Consider the following 24,768-nt stretch of genomic DNA (forward strand, 5'->3'; position numbering starts at 1 on the left):
CTTTTTTTTTTTTTTTTTTTTTTTTTTGCTTCAGCTAAGTGATTTATTCAAAGACTTCTTGTGAGGTGCAGTGGGTATAATTTTTTTTTTAACATCTTTATTGGGGTATAACTGCTCCACAATGGTGTGTTAGTTTCTGCTTTATAACAAAGTGAATCAGTTATACATATACATATGTTCCCGTATCTCTTCCCTCTTGCTTTCACCTACATGATCTTATATAATTCTTACTTTAGCCCTGAAAGCTAGAGATTTTTTTTAATTCTAAATTTTATATTTATGTGGCTCAAAGAATCTAACGAAAATGTCCACGATCTTATGGCTCATCTGAAGCTAGTAGTTACATTTTCCTTATCCCCAAGTTATCTGATAAAGGCAAGAGCTAAATTGAAAGACTGAGAGATTTTATTTTATCCTTCACACATGCAAAGAGTCCAAGGACTTGCTTAATATGTCACTTTTAATAGTTACTCATTGAAATGTTCTATAGAAGTAACCTTCTCCATTTCACTGCCTTTGATATTTTTCTTCAAAAAATAGATTGAAAAGGGGGTATCTAATTTTATTTTTATAAATCCTCATCCTATTGACCTTTCTACTCCAGTCACACTGGCATCCTTGTTATTTCTGCAAATGACCAGCCCTCCCACCTCGAGGACTTTGCACCTGCAATACTTTCTGCTAGAAGGTTCTTTCTCAGAATATTTGCATGACTTTCCACTCATCTCCTCGAGATCCTTGCTCCAACATCGTCTTCTCAATGAAGCTTTCCTTGCCTAAGGATAATCTTGGAATCTAAAATTACAACCGTTCTCCTTCTCTATTCTTCATAAACCCAGACTTGGTAGATGCTCACTCAATAAATGCTAATTGAATAAAATAGATTGTGGGCTATTAAAAATATCTGATGTAATGGATACTCTTCACTTCTCACTGGTCCACTTTTCTGGGCCAGTACACTCATCCCCCAGCTACTGTGAGTTCACTGTTAATGGCACACAGGCATTTCCGTCTCTGCCTACCAGTTGGTAACTCTTTTGTTATACCTTGGAAAGATAGCCCATCTCTAATGTCTGGTTACAGAGTGGTACAAAAGGCTGCCCTCTTGACTCAACTAAGGACTAATTATGGTGCATTAATTGTCCAGACACTGAGGTCAGACTGAAGCTAGTCTTCAGCTGAAAACATAACCTGGATTAGTATTTTCCGTATCTCCATCCTGGTTTCTTCACTACCCTTCTCCTCAGTTTCCTTTTTTAATAAATCACTTGAATAAGAAGTTCTCATTTCAAGTTCTACTTCTAGGGAACCCAACCTAAAATCCCTGAAAAAAGGATGAGGATTTATTTAAAAAATTAGATATAAGATCATGTAGGTGAAAGTACATAATATAGTTCCTTACACGTGATCTGTAAATCAGCATAGATTCCCATTGGAGGACTAAGGGCACGGGTAAGACACTAAAGCAGATTCTCACAACTTTTGTCTAAATGTGTTTTTTTAAACTTGTTGCGGATTGAGTTCCTTGGGAAATAGACTCTAAGACAGTGGTTAGCTGCTGACAGTATTCCTGGGGGCTAGGGTGAAAAGTCAAAGGGGAAGCCAGGTAGCACATGACATAGGTTCCCACAAATCCTAACATGTTAGAAGAAAATGGAGACCTCTATTCTTTCATTCAATCGCTCACTCAAGAAATATCTATTGAACTCATTATGTCTATGGCACTGTGCTGGGTGCTAGAGATATAATGAGGAATAAGACTTGGCCCTTGACCTTGAAAAGTTAATGGTCAATTGTGGCAGAAGGCTTGTATGTAAACAAATAAATACAAGCTGGTGAGTGCTATTTCAGAAGTAAGAAAAAAGTACTATGGGAGCACAAAGGACAGAACAACTCAGCATGGGAATTTGGGGAACTCCTCACCTTGGCTTCACCACTCATTTATGTCTAAGTAGCTGAGCTATTTCTACAGACAACTACAAAGAAACTGCTTTTGCATAATATATCACTTTCCATAGGTGTTCACTGCAACATTTTGAACTGTTGTTTAGAGCAAGAGTTTGTCTCCAGACAAATGTGTGCCCCAAACTCTCCATTTAGCTTATGGCATATAGCAAATCACATTCTTTCTCAAAAATTACAAAGATTTAGCTATGTGTGTCAAGGGATATGTATTCTTCAACTCAAGGAAATTTTAAATGGCTGAAGGTAGATATCCTTAGGGGGAAAAACTTATTTAAGGGAAAAAATTAAGGAACTGTCACTATTTGCTGTCAGACTGATTCAACATGGTGGTCAGACATAAGTACTCAGCAAATGTTGGTTGTTACTCATTAATAAAAATTACTGAGTCACTCAATAATCAAATGCATACTGAAGGCCTACAGGAATTACTGAAATTATGTATTTTTATGCTCTTTAAAAGCGTAAGTTAGACTTCCACGATGTGAGTCTTGAAAATGACTTGATCATTGTCTGAACAACATATAATTTAATCGCTGATGTCAATGTATATTTATGAACTTTTGGAGATGCCCTAAAATAAAAAAGAAAACATTCCAGCTGAAAGTTCAAAGAAACAGAAAAACTAGAGCCTGATTTGGAAATTGGCCATGGAAAGCAGTGTGGAGTACCACAAAACAGGGACTTCTGAATCCCAGGAACCTGTGGCTTTTTACTTAATCTCTCTGAGCCTCAATTTCTTTATTTACTAGAAAGGGAAAATAATATTATCCTCCAAAGTTATTGTAATGTTTAAATAAGCTAATAAATGTTAAGTGCTTGGCTCAGAGTAAGTACTCACAAATGTCAGTCTCTTTGCCTTTCTATCCCCTGAAAACACTTCCTAAGAAAATTACAATGAGAGGTTACAATGTTTAATAGGACCAGCTCCATCGGTGAGTGAAAATAGCACTTTCATTTCAGTGTTCAGAAAGGTTAATGTCAATACACATTAAAATACCGATTGCATCATTAATGACCCATGCTGTCATTTACATAAATAGATGAGAGTCACAGTGCCTTGTGTACATAGAGAACTTTGAGAGTTTTTATAAAACAGCAGAAAGACCATGGACATTGCTGCACGTCGACTTGAATTTTAATTCCAGCATCCCTGCAAAGTAACTGTGTGACCCTGTAGCTGTGATTACTTAAGCTCTCTGAGAATCCATCATTCAATAAAATTGGGGATCAAATATTCTGACTCCATGGGGCTTTGGTAAGGATTAAATAAGATAACGTGCATTAAGTGTTGGGTATAGTCACGGTGTTTTAGTCGGTCAGTAAATGAGCATGGAATCTTGTGGCACCTCCAAGAATTTCATATCTGTCCTCCCCTTTTGGTTCCCCTAATTAACCCCTAATATCTATAACTGTCTTGCTCTTTCTTACTTTATGTTATAAAAGTTTTGAAAATAATTTCTCTGTGACATCAACCTTCACAGTCAGCTGCAAAGCCCATCCACTACATTTTATTCCAATGTATCAAATAGCGCCCAATACTGTGGTTAATAATATAGAAATGAAGTTTCAGGGCATAAACATTCATCAGATTGTGGATTGTTAGAGATATATTCTCTCTTCACCTCATTTTACAGATGAGGAGACTGTGATGATAAGGTTCCTCCTTTCCTGGGACGTAGAATATCTTCCAGGCACGTCACTGGCCATAAACAAGGTATAACTGACGTTAGCTCACGGTGTTCAGGATCACCTTCAGCCCATAAGGTAACACTTAATTTTTCTTTGATTATCGATTACTTTAATGCTATAAGAGTTTCCTATAATCTCTGACTTCAAATAGGCCTGCACTTGAATCTATAAATTTAACTCTGTCACCTTGACCACATTCCTCCACTTTTCTGACCCTCATTGCAAACTGGGGACAATAATGACTGTTATTAACTGGCATATAGTGTTCACTCCACACTATTAATCAACAGCATAATTTCTCTCTCCTTTATTTCTAGCAGACGATAATTTCTTTGATGTCAGATGCTATGTTTATGTATCTTTGATGTCCCAGATAAATCTATAAATGTTGATAGATTTAAACCTTTCTTTTTTAAGTTGACAAAACTTTAGCAACCGATTGCCCCAATGATTATTGAATAATAACTATCATTTGTTGAGCACTTATGTCATGCCAAGCACTGTTCTTTGTGTTTCACATTTATTATTTCTTTTAATTTTATATCCATCACTGAAGTTGGTACTATTATTATGACCATTTTACAGATAAGGAAGATGAGTCACAGATGTTAATTTGTTAATAATTTTCCAAAATTCACATATGCAATAAGTCGGAAAGTGAGGATTTGAACCCAGGCAAACTGAGTGCTCACTGAACTAAATGATTTACTCACAAGACTATTTTTAGAAGTTCAGGAGTAGAATAATCTGGATACATTTTCTTCAATCTTGTTGGTTGTTTTTGTTGTTTCTAATACTTCCTCATTCTTGGATCTCTGTTTTGCAAACCATATTATTGGAAACTATGGTAGTATCAATAGATTACATTGTATGACCCCTGTGTGATGTTCAGAGGAAAAGCTTCTGCCTTGAACTAACTAGATCCCATGACATTTTACTCAAAGTCCTTCCTGCCCTTGTCAGCAGCAGAATCAGCAGCTGTAGCCAGGAGTGTCAGTAAAGAGGCTTGATTAAATATAAATACATCTATGAAGTCATATTTAAGGCAAACTTTTTATGTCACTGCAGCTGGGAATAGAAAATGATTTTGGATTTTGAGTGTGAGATTAATTTCTCAATAAACGAGCCAGAAAAATATAGTGCATGGCACATATGGGTACCCTGAATCTAGCGACTGAGAAAAAATATTAAGGACAGTTTAAAAAACTTACCATGTGAAACATGCTGTAATATCTTTTGTTTATCTTCCCTCATAAAAAATTTCCTGGTAGGAAGATTGTAAGTGAAACATGTATAATAACATGCACTAGTGGCACCACTGAAAGTGAAATAGAAGCTTTTTTTCTCACTCACCTAACTATGGAGGAAAATGAATAACATAAATAGAATGCGTGTTAAACTCATCAGAACATACACTTGAAGATTTCCAGAAGCATTAGGGCTTTAATGGTAATTTGAGAGGATTTCTGGTTCTGGCCAAAATGAAGTAGCCCATTCCTTCTGGATTCTCCTCTTTAAAGCTAAAAAAAGTCTGGATACATCACAACAAGCAAGCACAGGAATGTAAAAAGGTGAAAATCAGGTGGGTTGCCTAGAGAATTAGGGAAATGAAAACGAGTTCCCTGTTTGCTCATTGGCTCCCATATATTCCAGAAAGGGCATTACAGAAGCTCTCAATCCTGAACATTCAACAGATTAAAAGAAGATATGAGAAACTCTGTTATCCCTAGTCAAATGACTGGGGAAGTCATGGTCTAAGACAGCAAAAAAACCTTTTTTGCACTACCGATCCTACTTAAGCCAAACACTCACAGAAAAGCTATTACCTCCTTCCCCATGGTTTCAGGAGGGTTGATTGAGTTGTCTGAGTTCTACCCACCCCACCAACCCACAGAAGCAGACACGGTGCTAGGATTACCCCACCCTGTGAGGAGAGTGCCTAGCAACTTGCTAATCTTTCATCCCAGCTCAATGCAAGCAGGAGGCACCCAGTTTCTCCAGCCAGCCAAGGTAGTGTATGTGGGTCTGAGCTGGGAGTTGCTCTTCCATCCCCCATTCAGCAGAAGTAGGCTGTGGATAGTGTCAGCAGGATTTGTTACTGAAATCACGTTAGGCTGCTCATCACTTGAAAGCCGATATTCAATAGACAAGTGTTTCTAGGAAAGGAAAGTTGCTTTATGGCAGAGGCCAGCAACCTGGGGAGAAGGTGGACTCATGTCCTAAAGAACCAACTCCCCACTGCCGATCAAGGGCAAGAGCTTTTAAAGGGGATTTTCAGGGGTGTATAGCTGAAGGGAGGGGGCTACATGCAAAACAGCACAGTCAGCTCCAAAAATCAACTTGAAATTGGTCATATAGCAGTCTGATCAGTGTCATCTTGATTGTATGAAGTAGTTAATCTTCAGTTCCAGGGGCTTCCCTGGTGGCGCAGTGGTTAAGAAGTCGCCTGCCAATTCAGGGGACACAGGTTTGAGCCCTGGTCTGGGAAGATCCCACATGCCGCGGAGCAACTAAGCCAGTGTGCCACAACTACTGAGCCTGTGCTCTAGAGCCCACAAGCCACAACTACTGAGCCCGAGCGCCACAACTGTGAAGCCCGCACACCTTGAGCCTAGGCTCCACAACAAGAGAAGCCACTGCAGTGAGAAGCCCACACACTTCAATGAAGGGTAGCCCCTGCTCGCTGCAACTAGAGAAAGCCTGCATGCAGCAACCAAGGCCCAACGCATCCAAAAATTAATTAATTAACTAATTTTAAAAAAATCTTCAGTTCCAGGGTTAGTTTGTTCCATTTCCTTGAGGCCAGCTCTTGGAATTGTTCAAGCTGGAGCAGCTTATATCATGGCTCCAGTCTAGTCATCATGTAGTTAACTTTCTTCACCTGGTGAGGGCTTCAGTATCTGCAAACCAGCTCAAAGGATATGGCTCAGAATATTATCTATAGCCCTTGAGAAGGAACTAAAGGTCCTTGACTTTGTTTAATGGCTAAACTATAATTTTGTCTTGTTTGACTGCTTTCCTTTGCTTCTGCATTTTCTCACTGCTCTGATTAAATTTATTCTTTGGCTAAAGTTTTTCTATAGGCAAGAGGCAGGCTGAGAACATGGGGGAATCTGTCCTGGGAACGCCCCATAGGGGCCTTCCAGTGGCTAGCTGAGTCTCCACCTCCATCTGGTAGCAATTAGACTCCACTAAGTGGTGAAAGTCAGAGGAAATCAGCATCCTACTTTGCTCCACCCCTGGTGTCACTGGGAGCTGGTGGGGAGCCAGAACTCCACAAACCCACCTGGCACCAATGAGAGTGACCAAGACAGTGGGAGGCAGAGCTACTTAACACTCGACTTCTAGCCATACACAGCTCCTCACCTGTGTCAGAGGGGTGCAGTCGGGAGCTGAGCCTCCACCCCTATCTAGCCTCAATGAAATAAAGTGAGTTGATTCCCAGTGGGGGCTAGGTGAGACTCCTGATATCCTCTATTAACTGGATACCCTCTATTAACTGTGTTTTATTCCCTTTTCCAATTCCTTACTCCTCCACAGATGTTTCCTTCAGCTCCCCCCAAAAAATACTTGTGCTTAAATCCTTGCCTCAGGGTCACCTTCAAAATGAGACATCATTCAACTAATACTTACTTGAGCATTTTTTAAGTTCAGAGTATTATTGTAGGAGTTGCTGCATTTGTGAAAAATATTATAAAACAAATCATCTCTATTGTCATGGAGTCGATATTTTGGTGGAGGAAACAGATTCATCATATTAAAAAGAAATTACAATTGTTTAACTGCTATTAGGAGAAACGAGATGGCATAGGGACAATATAATGCTAATGAAAGGTATCAAGTCCCTTAGGATTCATCACCATCCCATCTCATAATCCAGGTTTGAGTACAGCCTTATAAACTGTTCTTCTGCAGTGCTCCAGCTTTTTCTAGAAGGCTTGTAGATAGTGGTTAAAGCAACCCACACTTATTCATTCATTTATCTGTCAAATAAAACTTTATCAAGAATCAAATATGGGTCGGGCACTGTATGACACAGTTGACATGTTACTGGTACTATGAAGTGTTGAATCAAATAGAACACAACAACCGACAGAGAATGAAGTATTGACTTAAACAGAAGAGAATGATGGAAGAGAAAAAACTTCTTGGTAACTAGAGGAATAGGAGGTTTCAGCACTGAGGAAATCACATCCCCTCTTCCTGCCCCAAAATAAGAGGGTTAATATCAGAATGCAAAGATAGATTATTCTTCTCTCAATTTCAATTGAAAAACTGAAAGGTTCATAGACTAAAAAAGAATGAAAGCTATAAAAATGTACTTGGCAAGTACATTTCAATTTATTTCAGTTCATTGTCCCTTATCTATCTCATCTAAATAGTTCCTTTACGTTAACAGGATAGAATTGTGAAGTATTCAGTGGGGACCACAGAAGCAGGAACTGTATCTTGTTCAATGATGGACTCAATCTTTTATTCCCATTGTGCCTTTGTATATGCCCTAACCTTCAAGCCTCAGCATCCTGATATTTCTGCTGTGATTAGCAAGTGCCAAATCAATTTAAGAACCATCGCACTGAACATTCAGGAGTTAAATCATCCCTTGAAGACTGAGATAGAATTGATTCTGATATTGGTTTTATTGAGTCACTTAATTCTATTTAAAAGGAGAGGGGAGCCTAAATGTAAGAAATATCTGGAAGCCAGTGGTACCATATTCCACACAGGCCTCCTCTTCTTGGGTCTGTCATCTATGAAAGGCGATCCCCTGGGTTACACCAGCATCAGATAAAATATTTTTTATGGCTTTGATGTGACATTCTGTTTTTTTCAATATGTATCATCACAGTGCCAATATATACCAAAGACATCATTAGTTTCTCCATCATATGTTTTCAAAATACCTCAGAATTTTCCTGTATCTATTTTTAACACATTGACCACAACTGTACTGAAATCATTAACTGAAGAAATTATTGTTTAATATTTTTCTTCACTGCTAAAATTTGCTCTGCCTTGTTCATCACTGAAGGTCCAATATTTAGAAAAGTGTGTAGCACAAAGTAAATACTTGTTGAATGAAGAGAGGCATGCTGGGAAAACTGTCTTCATACCAATGCATTTCAAACTTTAGATTATTTAAAAATTCTGATATCTCTCCCCTCCCCTAGCCAGGCATTCTGATTCACTAAATTGGGGCAGGGTTCATAATTTTCATTTCTAACAAGCCCAAAAGTGATGGTCAGGCTGCTGGTTTTGGGTACCACATGACTTGTCCACATGACTGTATGGCCTAGCTGAATAAACCAATAAGATTCCAGATCTGCAGTTAAACTGTTGTGGCCTCCACAACCCATTTGAGATATTGGCCAGAGTGATCAGGGATTTCTTGTGTCCCAATATAAAGAATGAAACTCTGTATAAGATCACTATCTATTGTGGTTGTACTTGAGCCACGAACAGACTCAGGTAGCCCAAGGGATTATGAAATTCCCAGGATAGTGTTACTTTGTACCTTACCCATCTACAGCACGCATCTCACTGTATATCTCTGATCGTGGGGACACCTTCATCACGATTTTACATTTCCTCCTTTTGCACCAGTTTCAATCAAGCTACTGACCAACACTGTCTTCCTCTTAGGACTTCCTAGCCACTGATTTGTTTCTGAATTTTGGAGAACAGTTTCAAAGAACTTGAAGTTCATATTTACCTACCTGTTACCCACCATTTCCAGATTGTCAAATACCACGTATCAATTCAAATCTGAGTGTGTACAATGCTATATCTCTTACTGACACTACTACTGTTCAGTTGCCTTCAGTTGCCTACTGACACTACTACTGTTCAGTTGCCTTCAGTTGCCTACCTTGTTGGAATTCTCTACTCATAATGTCCAGTTTCAGAAACATTTAAATTCAACTCAATGATTTACTGCAATAGTTGTGCAATGATTGACATTTTAGTAACTGTTTGGAACTGAATGGATTGCAAGTTACCTCTACCCACTACTCTTTTGAGGAGGAGGAGTTGTCTCAGGTTTAGGTTTTGAGGGAGAAAAAACAGTGAGTTAGTCAAGGAAGTTGGAAAAAAGAGAGTAATAATGCACATACAGAGAATCTTTGCAATTGCTATAGCTCCTGTTCCCATCCTTAGGAGGCAAAGGTGAGCTGCAGTTCTTTCACTTTGATTATTATAGAGTCTCTTCTGTATTCTTACCATAAGTCTCCCTTTTCTGGAACTGGGCTATAAATGGGTATCATCCCAGAAATCAAGGAATACAATGGAATAACTATTCTCACAGTAATCTTCAGCTCTGAGACTTCAGACTGATTTGGAGCTCTGTAATCTGTTACTCTTGCACATGGGGTCTGGGACCTTATCATCATTGCCATTCTTCCTAGTCATCAACTGATTTTTACACAGTAGAATATGCTACAAAGAGCATATTTCCTCCAAAACACCTCCAAATTTATAACTTTTCTTTAAAATAAAAGAAAGAAAAAAAGCGTACTCTTTAGCCAGCATCATATTTAGTAAATAGACAAGTGAAGGAAAGTAGATTTGGATTTTTCCTTCCAAGGTTCTAGTTTGCCTGTTGGTATCACACTGTGTTCTTAGAAATTACAAGTTTCTCAGCCCTCTGATGAAAATGAAGAAGTCTCCATGTATTAAAGACTATTGTGTATCACATATCCACCTCACTGAGAATTTACCATCACCCAGAGTTTTGAACTGAGAAGGTGTCCCCTCTCTCTCATGTACACATTTCACTGGAAATGATTGCCCCTTCATGCTATTTTCTCTAGCTCATTTTGCTCTGAATTTCCAGACTCCTGTCTATCAGTAAATGATGTTGGCTCTTTACACAGGCTTCAACAAGTGGGATTTTCCTACATCAATCTTTCTTCAACTCCTGCGTTAATCTTCTTCTCTCTTTTTTGGACGTTGATGAGTTGTTGGCCCCTGTTCCCTTAGTTCCTTTAAATAGACACCCCCGCCTTCTCCAGCTAAATAGAACCAGTTTGTCACCAGCTCCAACTCACAGAACTTGAAACGCGTGACCTTGATTGACTTCTTGGCAGCTTTGAATAAACAGATTAGATTTCTGTTCCCCATGTAATTCACTGTCTCTAATAAAGACTGTAGAATGTAGGTTAAGGAGAGCAGTAACAACCACACTTGGTATCTGTAAAGAGTCCTTGCTAACCAGCATCATTAACGATGTAAAGCTTTTGAATGTATTTTTCAGCAAATATTTTTTAGCTGAGGTACATAAGTGTTCTCATTTAGCAAAAGACAGCCTGTGATGCAGGAGAATAAAAGACTTTGGTTGAAAAAGCACCAGAATGGAGAATTTTACATCTCATATAGATGCCAAAAAAAATGTTCATTGAATCAGATAACATAGCAAGTAAGTTAGAAAAGTATATGAAGATCCAGCTCAGCGTTTCTCTCCAAAAGTTCACAATTGTCTATGCATGTAGCACAGAGTATAGTCCTAGAGAGTGGCGGTGGGGACGTGCTGAGCTGTCTTTATTTCTTCACCCTCACTTTGTATAAGCAAGGACACCTGCCCTCCTTTGTCTGATAAGGTTGTATGATAATTTGGGGAATAACACAGAGAAGAGTGTTCCTTGAAGCAGAGGAATGTGTCATATTGAACTCTATGGTCACAGTGCCTAGAAATATGTCTGGACTGTAGTAGGTATATGATAGATCCTCGCTGAATGAGAGGGATACTGCAGAGAAAATAAAAAAGCAAAGCCATGAAGGAACTCTCCAAATCACACCCTCTCCGTTCAAATATTCATGAACTGATGAGGCAAAGAAATTGTTCTGCTCATTTACAATATCTGTCCCCATTCCCTCTTCCACACATGTACGCAGCAAGCACTTACTGTCAGATTGTGACCCTGGGGCAGTCATTCATTTCCACTTGAACCAGCTCTTTCAAATAACATGCGCATGTTGCATTTACCAAAGGAAAATTACACCTTTTCTTTCTTTGACTCACTGAGGGATTTTTATTTGGAAAACATTTACTTGTATCTTTCAGCTGCTGTGATAGATTTCACAGCAAGTTTCTCACTATGAAAGAGGAATCCCTGCAAACTGCTAATCTTCTTCAAGGTCTCTTGTGGTGCCAGGCTAAGGGGAACAGGAAGGTAGATGGAACGCTAGCAGAGCGTTCTGGAATCAGAACTCATGTGGGGCCACTTTTGAACACGTCTGTTGAAAAGCAGCCTGTGTGAGGGAATCAGACATGGAGCAGTCAGGGCAGGGTTCAGATCTTAGATTCAGAATTTTAAGTTATTGGGTCTTTCTATTTCACCTTCATGAGGGTAAGTTTTACCTCTACAGAGTGTATCTAATATAATGTTTTTAATACATAAGAGGTGCACAAAAATTGTAGCTACTATTTCAGCCATTAAAAATTTAAAAAACCTGCCCTTTTAAATAAAGAAAGTAAAATTTACACATCACTAGGGACATCATTAGGGAGGACTTCAGACTGTTTTTCCAATAGAGGCGATAGAATTGCACTAACTGAGACAGCAGTGCACACTCCATATTTTCTTGCTTGATCCAACTTGTAACAAATAATTTACATTTCTAGGGGACAATTTCTTTGTCTCTGGTACCTAGAAATAGTTCTAGCATACAGTAGATATTCAATCAGCATGTGTTTAATAATGGAATGTATAGATTAAGAGTATAGACTTGATGATGATAAGCAATAATGCAGCATTCATTTAGTAAGATCTGGCTAGATGCAGCGCTTTACATGCTATATAAAAATATGAAAATGCACGAGGGAGACATAACCTTTGCCCTAGAGTGTGATTTGGTACTCAGGGCATACAGAATATGTTCCAGGAAGAATGAGTCATCTTATGACTGGAGCATCAGATTTGGAGAGATTTGAGGTTTAATGTTAAATATGCTTGGAAATGTGGAATTTTATGATATAATATATGACTGAATTCTCAGAAACCATCAAGAATGTTTGATCCAAAGGAAAGACTGATCAGATGGGAGCAGTTAAGAAGATATTAAAATAGTCTGGCTTGCTAGTTTTCCAACTGTAACTACAGGATACCAAGAAATGAGTGGCAGAACTCAGACATCTGTATCCTTAATTTGACTACAGTCAACCTACTTTAAAATGGGTTATATATTGGAAAATAAGTAGTCTTTGGAGAAGGGGGAAACAGGTTAAATTTGTCAGTTATTAAACAATTACAGTTCAGAGTTAGGTGAGTAATTTCAGGGCTGAAAAAGAAGGAAAATTAAAAGATGTTCATAACCTTTTTTTTTTTTTCTTAGATTCCATATATATATGTTAGCATACAGTATTTGTTTTTCTCTTTCTGACTTACTTCACGCTGTATGCAGACTCTAGGTCCATCCACCTCACTACAAATAACTCAATTACACTACCAAATGTAAAACCGATAGCTAGTGGGCAGCAGCCACATAGCACAGGGAGATCAGCTCGGCGCTTTGTGACCACCTAGAGGGGTGGGATAGGGAGGGTGGGAGGGAGACGCAAGAGGGAGGGGATATGGGGATATATGTATACGTATAGCTTATTCACTTTGTTATACAGCAGAAACTAACACACCATTGTAAAGCAATTATACTCCAATAAAGATGTTATAAATAAATAAATATCATTGGAGGCAGGGGGAAAAAATGAACAATTTTGGATGTGGAATAAAATGAAACTAATTAGTCTGAAAACAGGAGAACAAGTGACGTCATAAGCAACATACTCTAACTCAGGGATGCTCCAAATTTTGTCCAAGTTGGATAGATTAGAAAGAACTTGGGAGCTTCAAAAATTACAGATGATTGGGTCTTGCCTTTTGAGATTCTATTTGAGTAGATCTGGGATAGGGCAGGGAAAGCTATATTTTTTCTAAAGTGCTGATGTTTTCTGATGGACAGCCATTGAACCGAATCACCTGTCTACCACAGTGTCTTGGGATGTCCACCTGGATTTAGATCTAATTTTGGGCCTGGGAATGAACAGTGAACAAATGACCAAAAGAAGAAAGAATAAAAATGATATCCACCAGTTTTTTTCCACTAAAACTTTTTATATTCCTTGCTTCTAATGATTATAAAAAGATAGATTCCAGCCCTGAAGAGCTGAAGTTTTGTTTTGGTTAGTCTGATCCTTCCAGGGAAGCAAAAGATGCTCCATTTTCTTCATGCAAACCTTCCCTCCCTTGATGTTGAAGCCTGCTAAAGCCAAGGTATTAAATTTCTTCTAATAAGAAAATGTAAATGTAAAAATTAAGTACAATCACACCATTTTGGTATTTGAGGCAGCTTTAAATATCACATGATCCAACTATCTTATTTAAAATAACTGAAAAATTGGTCTGCCTATGTTTTCCTCTAAGGGTTTTGTAATATCTGGTCTTAAATGTAGATCTTTTATCCATTTTCAGTTTATTTTTGTGTATGGTTTAGGGAGTGTTCTAATTTCATTCTTTTACATGTAGCTGTCCAGTTTTCCCAGCACCACTTATTGAAGAGACTGTCTTTTCTCATTGTATGTTCTTGCCTCCTTTGTCATAGATTAGGTGACCATAGGTGCGTGGATTTATCTCTGGACTTTTTGTCCTGTTCCATTGATCTATATTTCTGTTTTTGTGCCAGTACCAAAAAAAAAAAAGAACAAAATAAAGCTATTTTCAACAACATGGATAGACCTAGAGAATGTCATACTGAGTGAAGTAAGTCAGAGAAGGAAGTGATATGATATCACTTATATGTGGATTCTAAAAAATGAACTTATCTACAAAACAGAAATAGAGTTACAGATGTAGAAAATAAACTTCTGGTTATCAGGGGGTAATGGGGGGGGAGGGATAAATTGGAAGATTGGAATTGATACATACACACTACTATTTAAAAGATAGATAACTAATAAGGGCCTACTGTATAGCACAGGGAACTCTACTCAATATTCTGCAATGGCCTATATGGGAAAAGAATCTACAAAAGAGTGGATATATGTATATGTATAACAGATTCACTTTGCTGTACACCTGAAACTAACACAACATTGTAAATCAACTATACCCCAATAAACTTTTTAAAAATAAAATAAAATAAGATAACTGAAAATGTCACTGGCATTCTCTATTTGCCCTCTAGTTGAAAAGCTGTTTCTGGGCCAGGATGATTTCTTATTTACTTGTGCATTCTCTGTACCCATTCCATTTCAGGTTCAGTAAATATGTATCAGTTTTATGTGCTGTATCAAATTACCCAAGATGTTTACTTCTTCTCTTTCTCTCTCACAAACACACATGCATATACACACATGCACAGGCACACACACACATACTCTTATATAGATTATGGTCTATGGTTTAGTTCCAGTCAGCACAATGTCAAGATTTAACACCTGCCAAAACGTGGCTTAGCTGGACAGAGCAATCATCTGTATTTTTCAATTCACTATTTTAAAAAGTTTGCAGCATACAGAGAGAGAGTGAGGAATCCTCACTAATTTTTCCATTTTCAGAGAATAATTTCATGTTTTCAGGTCTTTCTCAATGCGGAATGGAATGAAAATTCCAAGGATATAGAATTTCACATAATGTTGTCCATGAAGTTTTGCTAATGTCTATGTTGAAATTTCAACTTCAATAGCTACCAGGACAGTAGTTGAGCAGTTTCACACCCCAAGTGAAATTAAAAGGAGAAAAAAATCTAAGGGGATTTAAAAATAGGGGAAATGTTTCAAACTTTCCTTCAAACTTTGAAGATATTTGGAGAGTTTGATTGAATGACAGTGAACAATATAATAATCGTACTTCCATAAAGAATTTCCAATTTGCAGAGCACCCTCACAAACATTATCTCATTTAATTCTCACAACAATACGATGTGATGGTTCCAACGGATACCTGTTTCTTGCATTTGTAGATGAGAAAATTGAGACAGCAAGGGTTAATCAGAAGCGTTTGGGCTGAGTTACTTTTCTTGCATTTATAAGCTTTGCCACTTTTTTAAATGGCCAGGAAAGACCACCTTTGAGAAGAGACCATGAGATGGTGTTACAAGCAACAAGCTGAGCCCTGCTGTTGAAAGGGAATCTAGATGGGCTAATAGCCAACTTCAAGCAACTCCATTTTTCTTTTGAACTACATTTTTATTTTGGTGAAGACAAAGAACCCAACGTTTTCAATCTGCTTTGGCAGCTCTAAGATCCACAATGGCCCAATCCAATGAAAGGTCTATACGCTTCTGCCATTACCATCACACTAGGTTGCTCTGCAACAATAAAAGGAAGTTGAGCAAAGCAAATCCCATCTGAAAATGAACAATTCTGCCTGTTTATTGACATCATCCTTGTCTGTTGTGGATTCTCCTGGTATTCATTTCCTGGGGCTTTCGGGAGTGATTGTTTGCTAAGTGAATGGAAGAAAAATTGAACACATCAGTGTTTACCTGACCTAAGACTTTCATGGCAAAAGCTAAGACCGAAGAGCAAATTAATGCATACATTAATGGTCACAACCATAGAGGAAAATGTTTGGAATGTCTTAAAAATGTAATGCATATTTTATACTCCATTGGGAACATTTAAAAGCTTTGACCTTAGCCTATAACAATCTGGGAAAGAAAGGAAGGGGGATGAAGTCTGAACTATACATCTAACAAACTGAATTTCTGTCCGATAATGTGAGATGTTTATTTAAGCCCGAACGGCAGAATGTGATAATCCATGGACTCGAGATAGGGGATAGATATAGTTCTAGATGCTACCAGTAATTATCAGTGTGCTCATTCTAAATCATTTAAACTCTATAGTTTTGAGATAGAAAACCAAGGTAAAGGGACTGTTCAGCAGTCAGAAAAATCTAGGCTAGAATTCTGAAATCTATTAGGAATCCCTCACCCTGCTGAATGTAGCTAAATCATGCACAATCCAAAACATGGATATTATGTCTCTGACCTAAAACTTAAACCACACATTTTATTATTAGCCCTTTCTCCTGAGACTTCCCAGGCTAATCCAATTCCTAATTGAGAGATAAGCTTGAACCTCATTTATAATAGAGATTTGGGCAACATGGGAAACCTGGGCTATCAGGAAGGCCAGGAGAAGGGCAAATAACAAGGTAGAAAATTCTTCATCATGTTAAAGTTCTAGCCTCAGTATATTCTCTTGTTAATCTTAACCCGCCCTCTGGAGACAAACGAAAGAGTAGGGCAAAGTGCATGTAATAAGGGTTATTGAAACTTTACAAAAAATATCTGACAATGTGCCAGGCATATAAAAACATTAAATAAATTTTAGTTATTGTTATTGTCATCACTGTTATCATTTTCCTCATTATCAGTGGCAGCATCCCCAGTAAAATCATCTTAAAGGCTATTAGGTAGTTTTATGAAATAGTTCCTGAGTTAGCAAATTTGATTGTAGTCTCTATTCTAAAATGACCCAATATGAACTTTGAATCTGTAAGGACATACATTATAGGCACAATGTCTTTAGCTGGATATTTGGGTGCAAATAATCCCCTCACACAAGATGTATACCTCCCCCATACAAAATATCTATCAAAACTTCCAATTATCTACCCATACCCATTCCTGTAATTGACATCTAGTCTTTATGTGGAGCACAGGTGAATGCCACCAGGTGCTGGTGTGAACAAACGGAACAGGTTAAACTGCTTCAAATAATTCCCTCAAAAAGAAAAATGAGACTCAATTATTCAAGCTGAACTAGGTACCCTGTGACCACCAATCAGCTTGAAGTGTACATTGGAGGCACTGTCAACCTGTGCCCTCCAACTCATATAGATAGCAACGGGGGAGAGGGAATCAATGGTGTAAAACACTTTCCAGAGGCACCATGTATACCCTTGAGAATGCAATTTTTGTGGAAGTCAGACATTAGCTTGCCTTCTTCCTGAGAACACGGCGACTGCACTTCAGGGGTCAAAAAACCTTCAAGTATTTAAGGAAACAGTACTAGGAGGTCATGGAATCCTCAGATGACTGCAGAGATCTCTTTAAAGGAAGACCCTCCCTATTTGCTAGGGGACCTTCTTAGAAGGAAAACCAACTTTTTATTTTTGTATACCCTGCAGGCAGTTGTCTTGATGATAGGGGTCATGCTGTCACAATTTGTCCCTGAAGTGCATGCAGGTCAGACTCTATTCTCTGGCCTGGATTGTTATGGATGATCTAGTTATCCTAGATTTCCTCCTTGAAAGCCAGTTTAATATAATCACTAAGACATTCTTCTGTACCTGGATTAATGCCCATGGACCAAATGGAAAAATCAATAGAGACTTTTAAGGAGAAAGCCACCTGACTTTCTAAGTTAGACCCTGATAACTTTGGGATTTGTTCAACTTGTTGAGTCCAGGACCCTAAGCATGGTTGTGGTCAACATTGTAGGTGGACCTCATCCTGCTACTTGGAGCCCTGTTGTTAGAGGTCTTTATTCAATGCTGTTATATATGAAAAAAAAAATTGAACTGATTTATTTCTAGACTAGCTTGTTGGATTAATCAGAGTGGCTGATGGACTATCATATTCATGAGAACATGTTCTAGAAACCAAGGTCAGACTCTACTGACCTTGTAGTAATGAGGGGTAGATCTTCTGGGGAGGTAATTCTCCATGTGTCCTTCGCATTTCTGCATGTCTTACAAGCAGAAACACTGAATCCTTTTGTCCTATACTATCTTTTCGAGGATACTGGTAGAGTGAAAGCCTTGGAAGACAATGATAACGGCTTCCTCTAGAGAAAAGTGCAGATTTGTTTGCTGTACGGTATAATTAATATGGCGTCTCCATCCTGGGCAAAGATCAAGTAGCCTCATTGCCTATAATCAAAGATTCGGATTCTCTAAGCTGGGATTCCTCTCCTGTAAACACATACTGCATATGTAGATGTCACATAGCCTTTTTTGTGCTGTTCTATGGGTTGTGGGACTCTGAGAACCAGCACGATACTGCTGATACTCTAGAAACTGCTGTGGCTGCAACTGATAAAGTATTTTCTCTCTGATCCAGAAGGCTCATGTCTTCTGCTACCCTCCATGGAACTGTGGCAGGCCAACTTTTTAGCTTGCAAGCAAGGTAAAGCCTCAACCTCTCCAACGTTTTTAACAGAACGTGGGCAGGGTCTTGTAATTATGGTAACAAATGTTCTTATTTTCTTTGCATTTTATTGCATTTTGTTATAGCTAATGTATTTGTAGTGATATTTAACAGTTGCTCTTAAAAGATTCACTCTCTAATGTGGAGGCTGACTAATCCTGATATCACCAAGTTCATCTTTTCTTTCTCATTGGGAAAATAACTGCATTAACAAATTGTGACTATTTTCTACTAGTCTTAAATAAATTAGGTCAAAATCATGTGTCATTTACTAGGGACAGATTCCTTAGAGAAGCTGTAATATCTGTGAATACTCTACTAAAACTTTTTTGTTTACAAAACGTGTATTTGTAAGGATGGAGTAGGCTTATGCTGAGTCTACAAATAACCCTCAAAATTTTAGTGGCATAACACATAAAGTCTATTTCTCATTCACACAAATTCGGCTGGCAATGCCTGAGGAAGAACCACTTATGCAGTGAACTTAGCCATCCAGGTTTGCCTCAGAATGGGAAGAGATATTGGACTATTGCACAGGGGCTTTTCACTGCCTCAACATGAAAGTGACACATGCTAATTCCACTCACAGTTCTTTGGCCAGAATTAGTCATATGACCCCAGCCAAATGGAAAGGAAACTGAGTGTGTAATCTTTCATATGTTTAAGAAACACAGTGCTTTCTAATTATCTATAAAAAAAAAAAAAGAGGAAAAAAAATATCCTTGGATTCCATTAGAAAAAAAAAAGTTATGATTGGGTTGTTATTGGTTCCTAATGTCTGCACAGGGAAAATAAACAAACATGGCCAAAAAACACCTTCCCTAAAGCTAGAATGGCCATCTGGTTGTTTCTGAAGGGGATGAGCTACAAGCATTGTGTGAAACTCTCCTTACATTTCTCTATGAGATAACTTAACAAATACTGCCAATTCTCAGCCTTGGAAATACTTGGATAAATATTTCAGAGACAGTTTTAAGTATAGTTCATATACATTATCTCATTTAATTCTCGCAAAAACCAAGTAAAGTTTTATTAGTATTTTTATTTTAAAAATGAGGGTAGGTAATTAAGGAGAGATCAAGTGACTGTGACCCTGGCATTTTGACCCTTCACCACCTCTACTGCCCTCCTTGTAACATCCACATATTTCTAAAGAATGCATTTGACAGGTATTACCAAGTGGTTAATATCTCTTAAAGCCCTACCAGGTCAGTCTTATTGTTAAAAAAAAATGGAGCTAAAGTATGATCTGGTTGCAAGTGTATAGACATCTAAGTTTAGCAAAACCTAGAATATGAGGGTAACTCTGAGAGTGAAGAGAATTGAAGGCTTTGCAGTCAATCTGAGCTACACTTTTTTGCTCCATTTTGCATCATGAAGACTGATGAGACACTTTAGGGTCTTGATTATCTGACTGATATTTGCCTTATTTCCAGGGTATACAGGACCCTATCCATATTTTAAAACAATTCTCTCAGAACATAATTGGGGCAGTTATGATTATATCTGGGATAATACTCAGAAACTGATGAATCATATTGGCAATGATGTTTAAATTTTACTAATATCAAAAATACATAGTAATATATTGGCCCTACGTTAAACAATGGTTTTTTTCATAGCACATAATATATATATTCAAAGCCATTTTATGTCTATTATCTACTTAGAATTTCAAACATTGGTTTAGTGAGGTAAAGCATATATTGTTATCACCATAATTGAAATGGAGAAATTGTGGCAGAAGTTAAATGCCTTTATTTATTTTTAACACAAATTAACTATATGCTCTAGAAGCCAGGTTGGGTGACAGAGTGAAATAAGATATTTCTTCTTCTTTTTTTTTTTTAAAGGGTAAAGATTATATGTATTTATTTATTTTTCTTTAAGGGTTTAATGCCCTTTTTCTTTTAACATCTTTATTGGAGTATAATTGCTTTACAACGGTGTGTTAGTTTCTGCTTTATAACAAAGTGAATCAGTTACACATATACATATGTCCCCATATCTCTTCCCTCTTGTGTCTCCCTCCCTCCCACCCTCCCTATCCCACCCCTCTAGGTGGTCACAAAGCACTGAGCTGATCTCCCTGTGCTATGCGGCTGCTACCCACTAGCTATCTATTTTATGTTTGGTAATGTATATATGTCCTTGCCACTCTCTCACTTTGTCCCAGCTTACCCTTCGCCCTCCCCGTATCCTCAAGTCCATTCTCTAGTAGGTATGCATCTTTATTCCTGTCTTGCCCCTAGGTTCTTCATGACCTTTTTTTTTTTTTTAATACCATATATATGTGTTAGCATACGGTGTTTGTTTCTCTCTTTCTGACTTAGACTTCACTCTGTATGAAAGTCTCTAGGTCCATCCACCTCACTACAAATAAATCAGTTTCATTCCTTTTTATGGCTGAGTAATATTCCATTGTATATATGTGCCATATCTTCTTCATCCATTCATCTGTTGATGGACACTTAGGTTGCTTCCATGCCCTGGCTCTTGTAAATAGAGCTGCAATGAACATTTTGGTACCATACTCTTTTTGAATTATGGTTTTCTCAGGGTATATGCCCAGTAGTGGGATTGCTGGATCATATGGTAGTTCTATATTTAGTTTTTTAAGGAACCTCCATACTGTTCTCTATAGTGGCTGTATCAATTTACATTCCCACCAACAGTGCAAGAGGGTTCCCTTTTCTCCAGCATTTATTGTTTCTAGATTTTTTGATGATGGCCATTCTGACTGCTGTGAGATGATATCTCATTGTACTTTTGATTTGCATTTCTCTAATGATTAATGATGTTGAGCATTCTTTCATGTGTTTGTTGGCAATCTGCATATCTTCTTTGGAGAAATGTCTATTTAGGTCTTCTGCCCATTTTTGGATTGGGTTGTTTGTTTTTTTCATATCAAGCTGCATGAGCTGCTTGTAAATTTGGGAGATTAATACTTTGTCAGTGCTTTGTTTGCAAATATTTTCTCCCACTCTGAGGGTTGGCTTTTCATCTTGTTTATAGTTTCCTTTGCTGTGCAAAAGCTTTTAACTTTCATTAGGTCCCACTTGTTTATTTTTGTTTTTATTTCCATTTCTCTAGGAGGTGGGTCAAAAAGGATCTTGCTGTGATTTATGTCATAGAGTGTTCTGCCTATGTTTTCCTCGAAGAGTTTGATGGTGTCTGGCCTTACATTTAGGTCTTTAATCCATTTTGAGTTTATTTTTGTGTATGGTGTTAGGGAGTGTTCTAATTTCATTCTTCTACATGTAGCTGTCCAGTTTCCCCAGCACCACTTATTGAAGAGGCTGTCTTTTTTCCATTGTATATTCTTGCCTCCTTTATCAAAGATAAGGTGACCATATGTGCATGGGTTTATTTCTGGGCTTTCTATCCTGTTCCATTGATCTATATTTCTGTTTCTGGGCCAGTACCATACTGTCTTGATTACTGTAGCTTTGTAATATAGTCCGATGACAGGAAGCCTGATTCCTCCAGCTCCGTTTTTCTTTCTCAAGATTGCTTTGGCTATTCGGGTTCTTTTGTGTTTCCATACAAATTGTGAAAGTTTTTGTTCTACTTCTGTGAAAAATTCCAGTGGTAGTTTGATAGGGATTGCATTGAATTTGTAGATTGCTTTGGGTAGTATAGTTATTTCCACAGTGTTGATTCTTCCAATCCAAGTACATGGTATATCTCTCCATCTATTTGTATCATCTTTAATTTCTTTCATCAGTGTCTTATAATTTTCTGCATACAAGTCTTCTGCCTCCTTAGGTAGGTTTATTCCTAGATATTTTATTCTTTTTGTTGCAGTGGTAAATGGGAGTGTTTTCCTAATTTCTCTTTCAGATTTTTCATCATTAGTGTATAGGAATGCCAGACATTTCTGTGCATTAATTTTGTATCCTGCTACTTTACCAAATTCATTGATTAGCTCTAGTAGTTCTCTGGTAGCATCTTTAGGATTCTCTATGTGTAGTATCATGTCATCTGCAAAGAGTGACAGCTTTACTTCTTCTTTTCTGATTTGGATTCCTTTTCTTTTCTTTTCTTCTCTGATTGCTGTGGCTAAAACTTCCAAAACTATGTTGAATAATAGTTGTGAGAGTGGGCAACCCTGTCTTGTTCCTCATCTTAGTGGAAATGCTTTTTCGTTTTTCACCATTGAGGTAGATGTTGGCTGTGGGTTTGTCATGTATGGCCTTTATTATATTGAGGAAAGTTCCCTCTATGCCTACTTTCTGGAGGGTTTTTATCATAAATGGGTGTTGAATTTTGTCAAAAGTTTTCTCTGCATCTATTGAGATGATCATATGGTTGTTCTCCTTCAGTTTGTTAATATGGTGTATCACATTGATTGATTTGTGTATATTGAAGAATCCTTGGATTCCTGGGATAAACCCCACTTGATCATGGTGTATGATCCTTTTAATGTATTGTGGATTCTGTTTGCTAGTATTTTGTTGAGGAAATTTGCATCTATGTTCATCAGTGATTTTGGCCTGTAGTTTTCTTTCTTTGTGACGTCTTTGTCTGGTTTTGGTTTCAGAATGATGGTGGCCTCATAGAATGAGTTTGGGAGTGTTCCTTCCTCTGCTATATTTTGGAAGAGTTTTAGAAGGATAGGTGTTAGCTGTTCTCTAAATGTTTGATAGAATTCGCGTGTGAAGCCATCAGGTCCTGGGCTTTGTTTGTTGGAAGATTTTTAATCACAGTTTCAATTTCAGTGCTTGCGATTGGTCTGTTCATTTCTATTTCTTCCTGGTTCAGCTCGGAAAGTTGTGCATTTCTAAGAATTTGTCCATTTCTTCCAAGTTGTCCATTTTATTGCCATATAGTTGCTTGTAGTAATCTCCCATGATCCTTTGTATTTCTGCAGTGTCAGTCGTTATTTCTTTTTCTTCGTAATTATATTGATTTGAGTATTCTCCCTTTTTTTCTTGATAAGTCTGGTTAATGGTTTATCAATTTTGTTTATCTTCTCAGAGAACTAGCTTTCAGTTTTATAGATCTATGCTATTGTTTCCTTCATTTCTTTTTCATTTATTTCTGATCTGATCTTTATGATTTCTTTCCTTCTGCTAACTTTGGGTTTTTTTTGTTGTTGTTGTTCTTCTTTAACTAATTGCTTTAGGTGTAAGGTTATGTTGTTTACTTGAGATGTTTCTTGTTTCTTAAGGTAGGATTTTATTGCTATAATCTTCCCTCTTAGAAGTGCTTCTGCTGCATCCCATAGGTTTTGGGTTGTTGTGTTTTCATTGTCATTTGTCTCTAGGTATTTTTTGATTTCCTCTTTGATTTCTTCAGTGATCTCTTGGTTATTAAGTAGTGTGTTGTTTAGCCTCCATGTGTTTGTATTTCTTAGAGATCTTTTCCTGTAGTTGATATCTAGTCTCATAGCGTTGTGGTCAGAAAAGATACTTGATATGATTTCAATTTTCTTAAATTTACCAAGGCTTTATTTGTGACCCAAGATATGATCTATCCTGGAGAATATTCCATGAGCACTTGAGAAGAATGGGTATTCTGTTGTTTTTGGATGGAATGTCCCATAAATATCAATTAAGTCCATCTTATTTAATGTATCATTTAAAGCTTGTGTTTCCTTATTTAGTTTCATTTTGGATGATCTCTCCATTGGTGAAAATGCGGTGTTAACGTCCCCTACTGTGATTGTGTTACTGTCGATTTCCCCTTTTATGGCTGTTAGTATTTGCCTTATGTATTGAGGTTCTCCTATGTTGGGTGCATAAATATATACAATTGTTATATCTTCTTCTTGGATTGATCCCTTGATCATTATGTAGTGTCCTTCTTTATCTCTTGTAATAATCTTTGTTTTAAAGTCTATTTTGTCTGATATGAGAATTGCTGCTCCAGCTTTCTTTTGATTTACATTTGCATGGAATATCTTTTTCCATCCCCTTACTTTCAGTCTGTATGTGTCCCTAGGTCTGAAGTGGGTCTCTT

At 37.6% G+C, this 24,768-nt stretch overlaps 1 long non-coding RNA gene across 1 annotated transcript in view; it reads left to right on the forward strand.

Moving 5' to 3' along the window:
* Positions 1–24,768, forward strand: part of LOC113624807 (uncharacterized) — a 224,520-nt gene that overhangs the window by 189,641 nt on the left and 10,111 nt on the right. The window contains exon 4 of the long non-coding RNA XR_003434463.1: positions 3,600–3,729. This is a non-coding gene — a long non-coding RNA (uncharacterized LOC113624807). The remainder of the gene's footprint in view (positions 1–3,599; positions 3,730–24,768) is intronic.

This window comes from Aethalodelphis obliquidens, unplaced genomic scaffold, assembly GCF_003676395.1.
Source record: "Aethalodelphis obliquidens isolate GAN/ISIS:26980383/991018 unplaced genomic scaffold, ASM367639v1 scaffold14, whole genome shotgun sequence".
NCBI classification, from domain to species: Eukaryota; Metazoa; Chordata; class Mammalia; order Artiodactyla; family Delphinidae; genus Aethalodelphis; species Aethalodelphis obliquidens.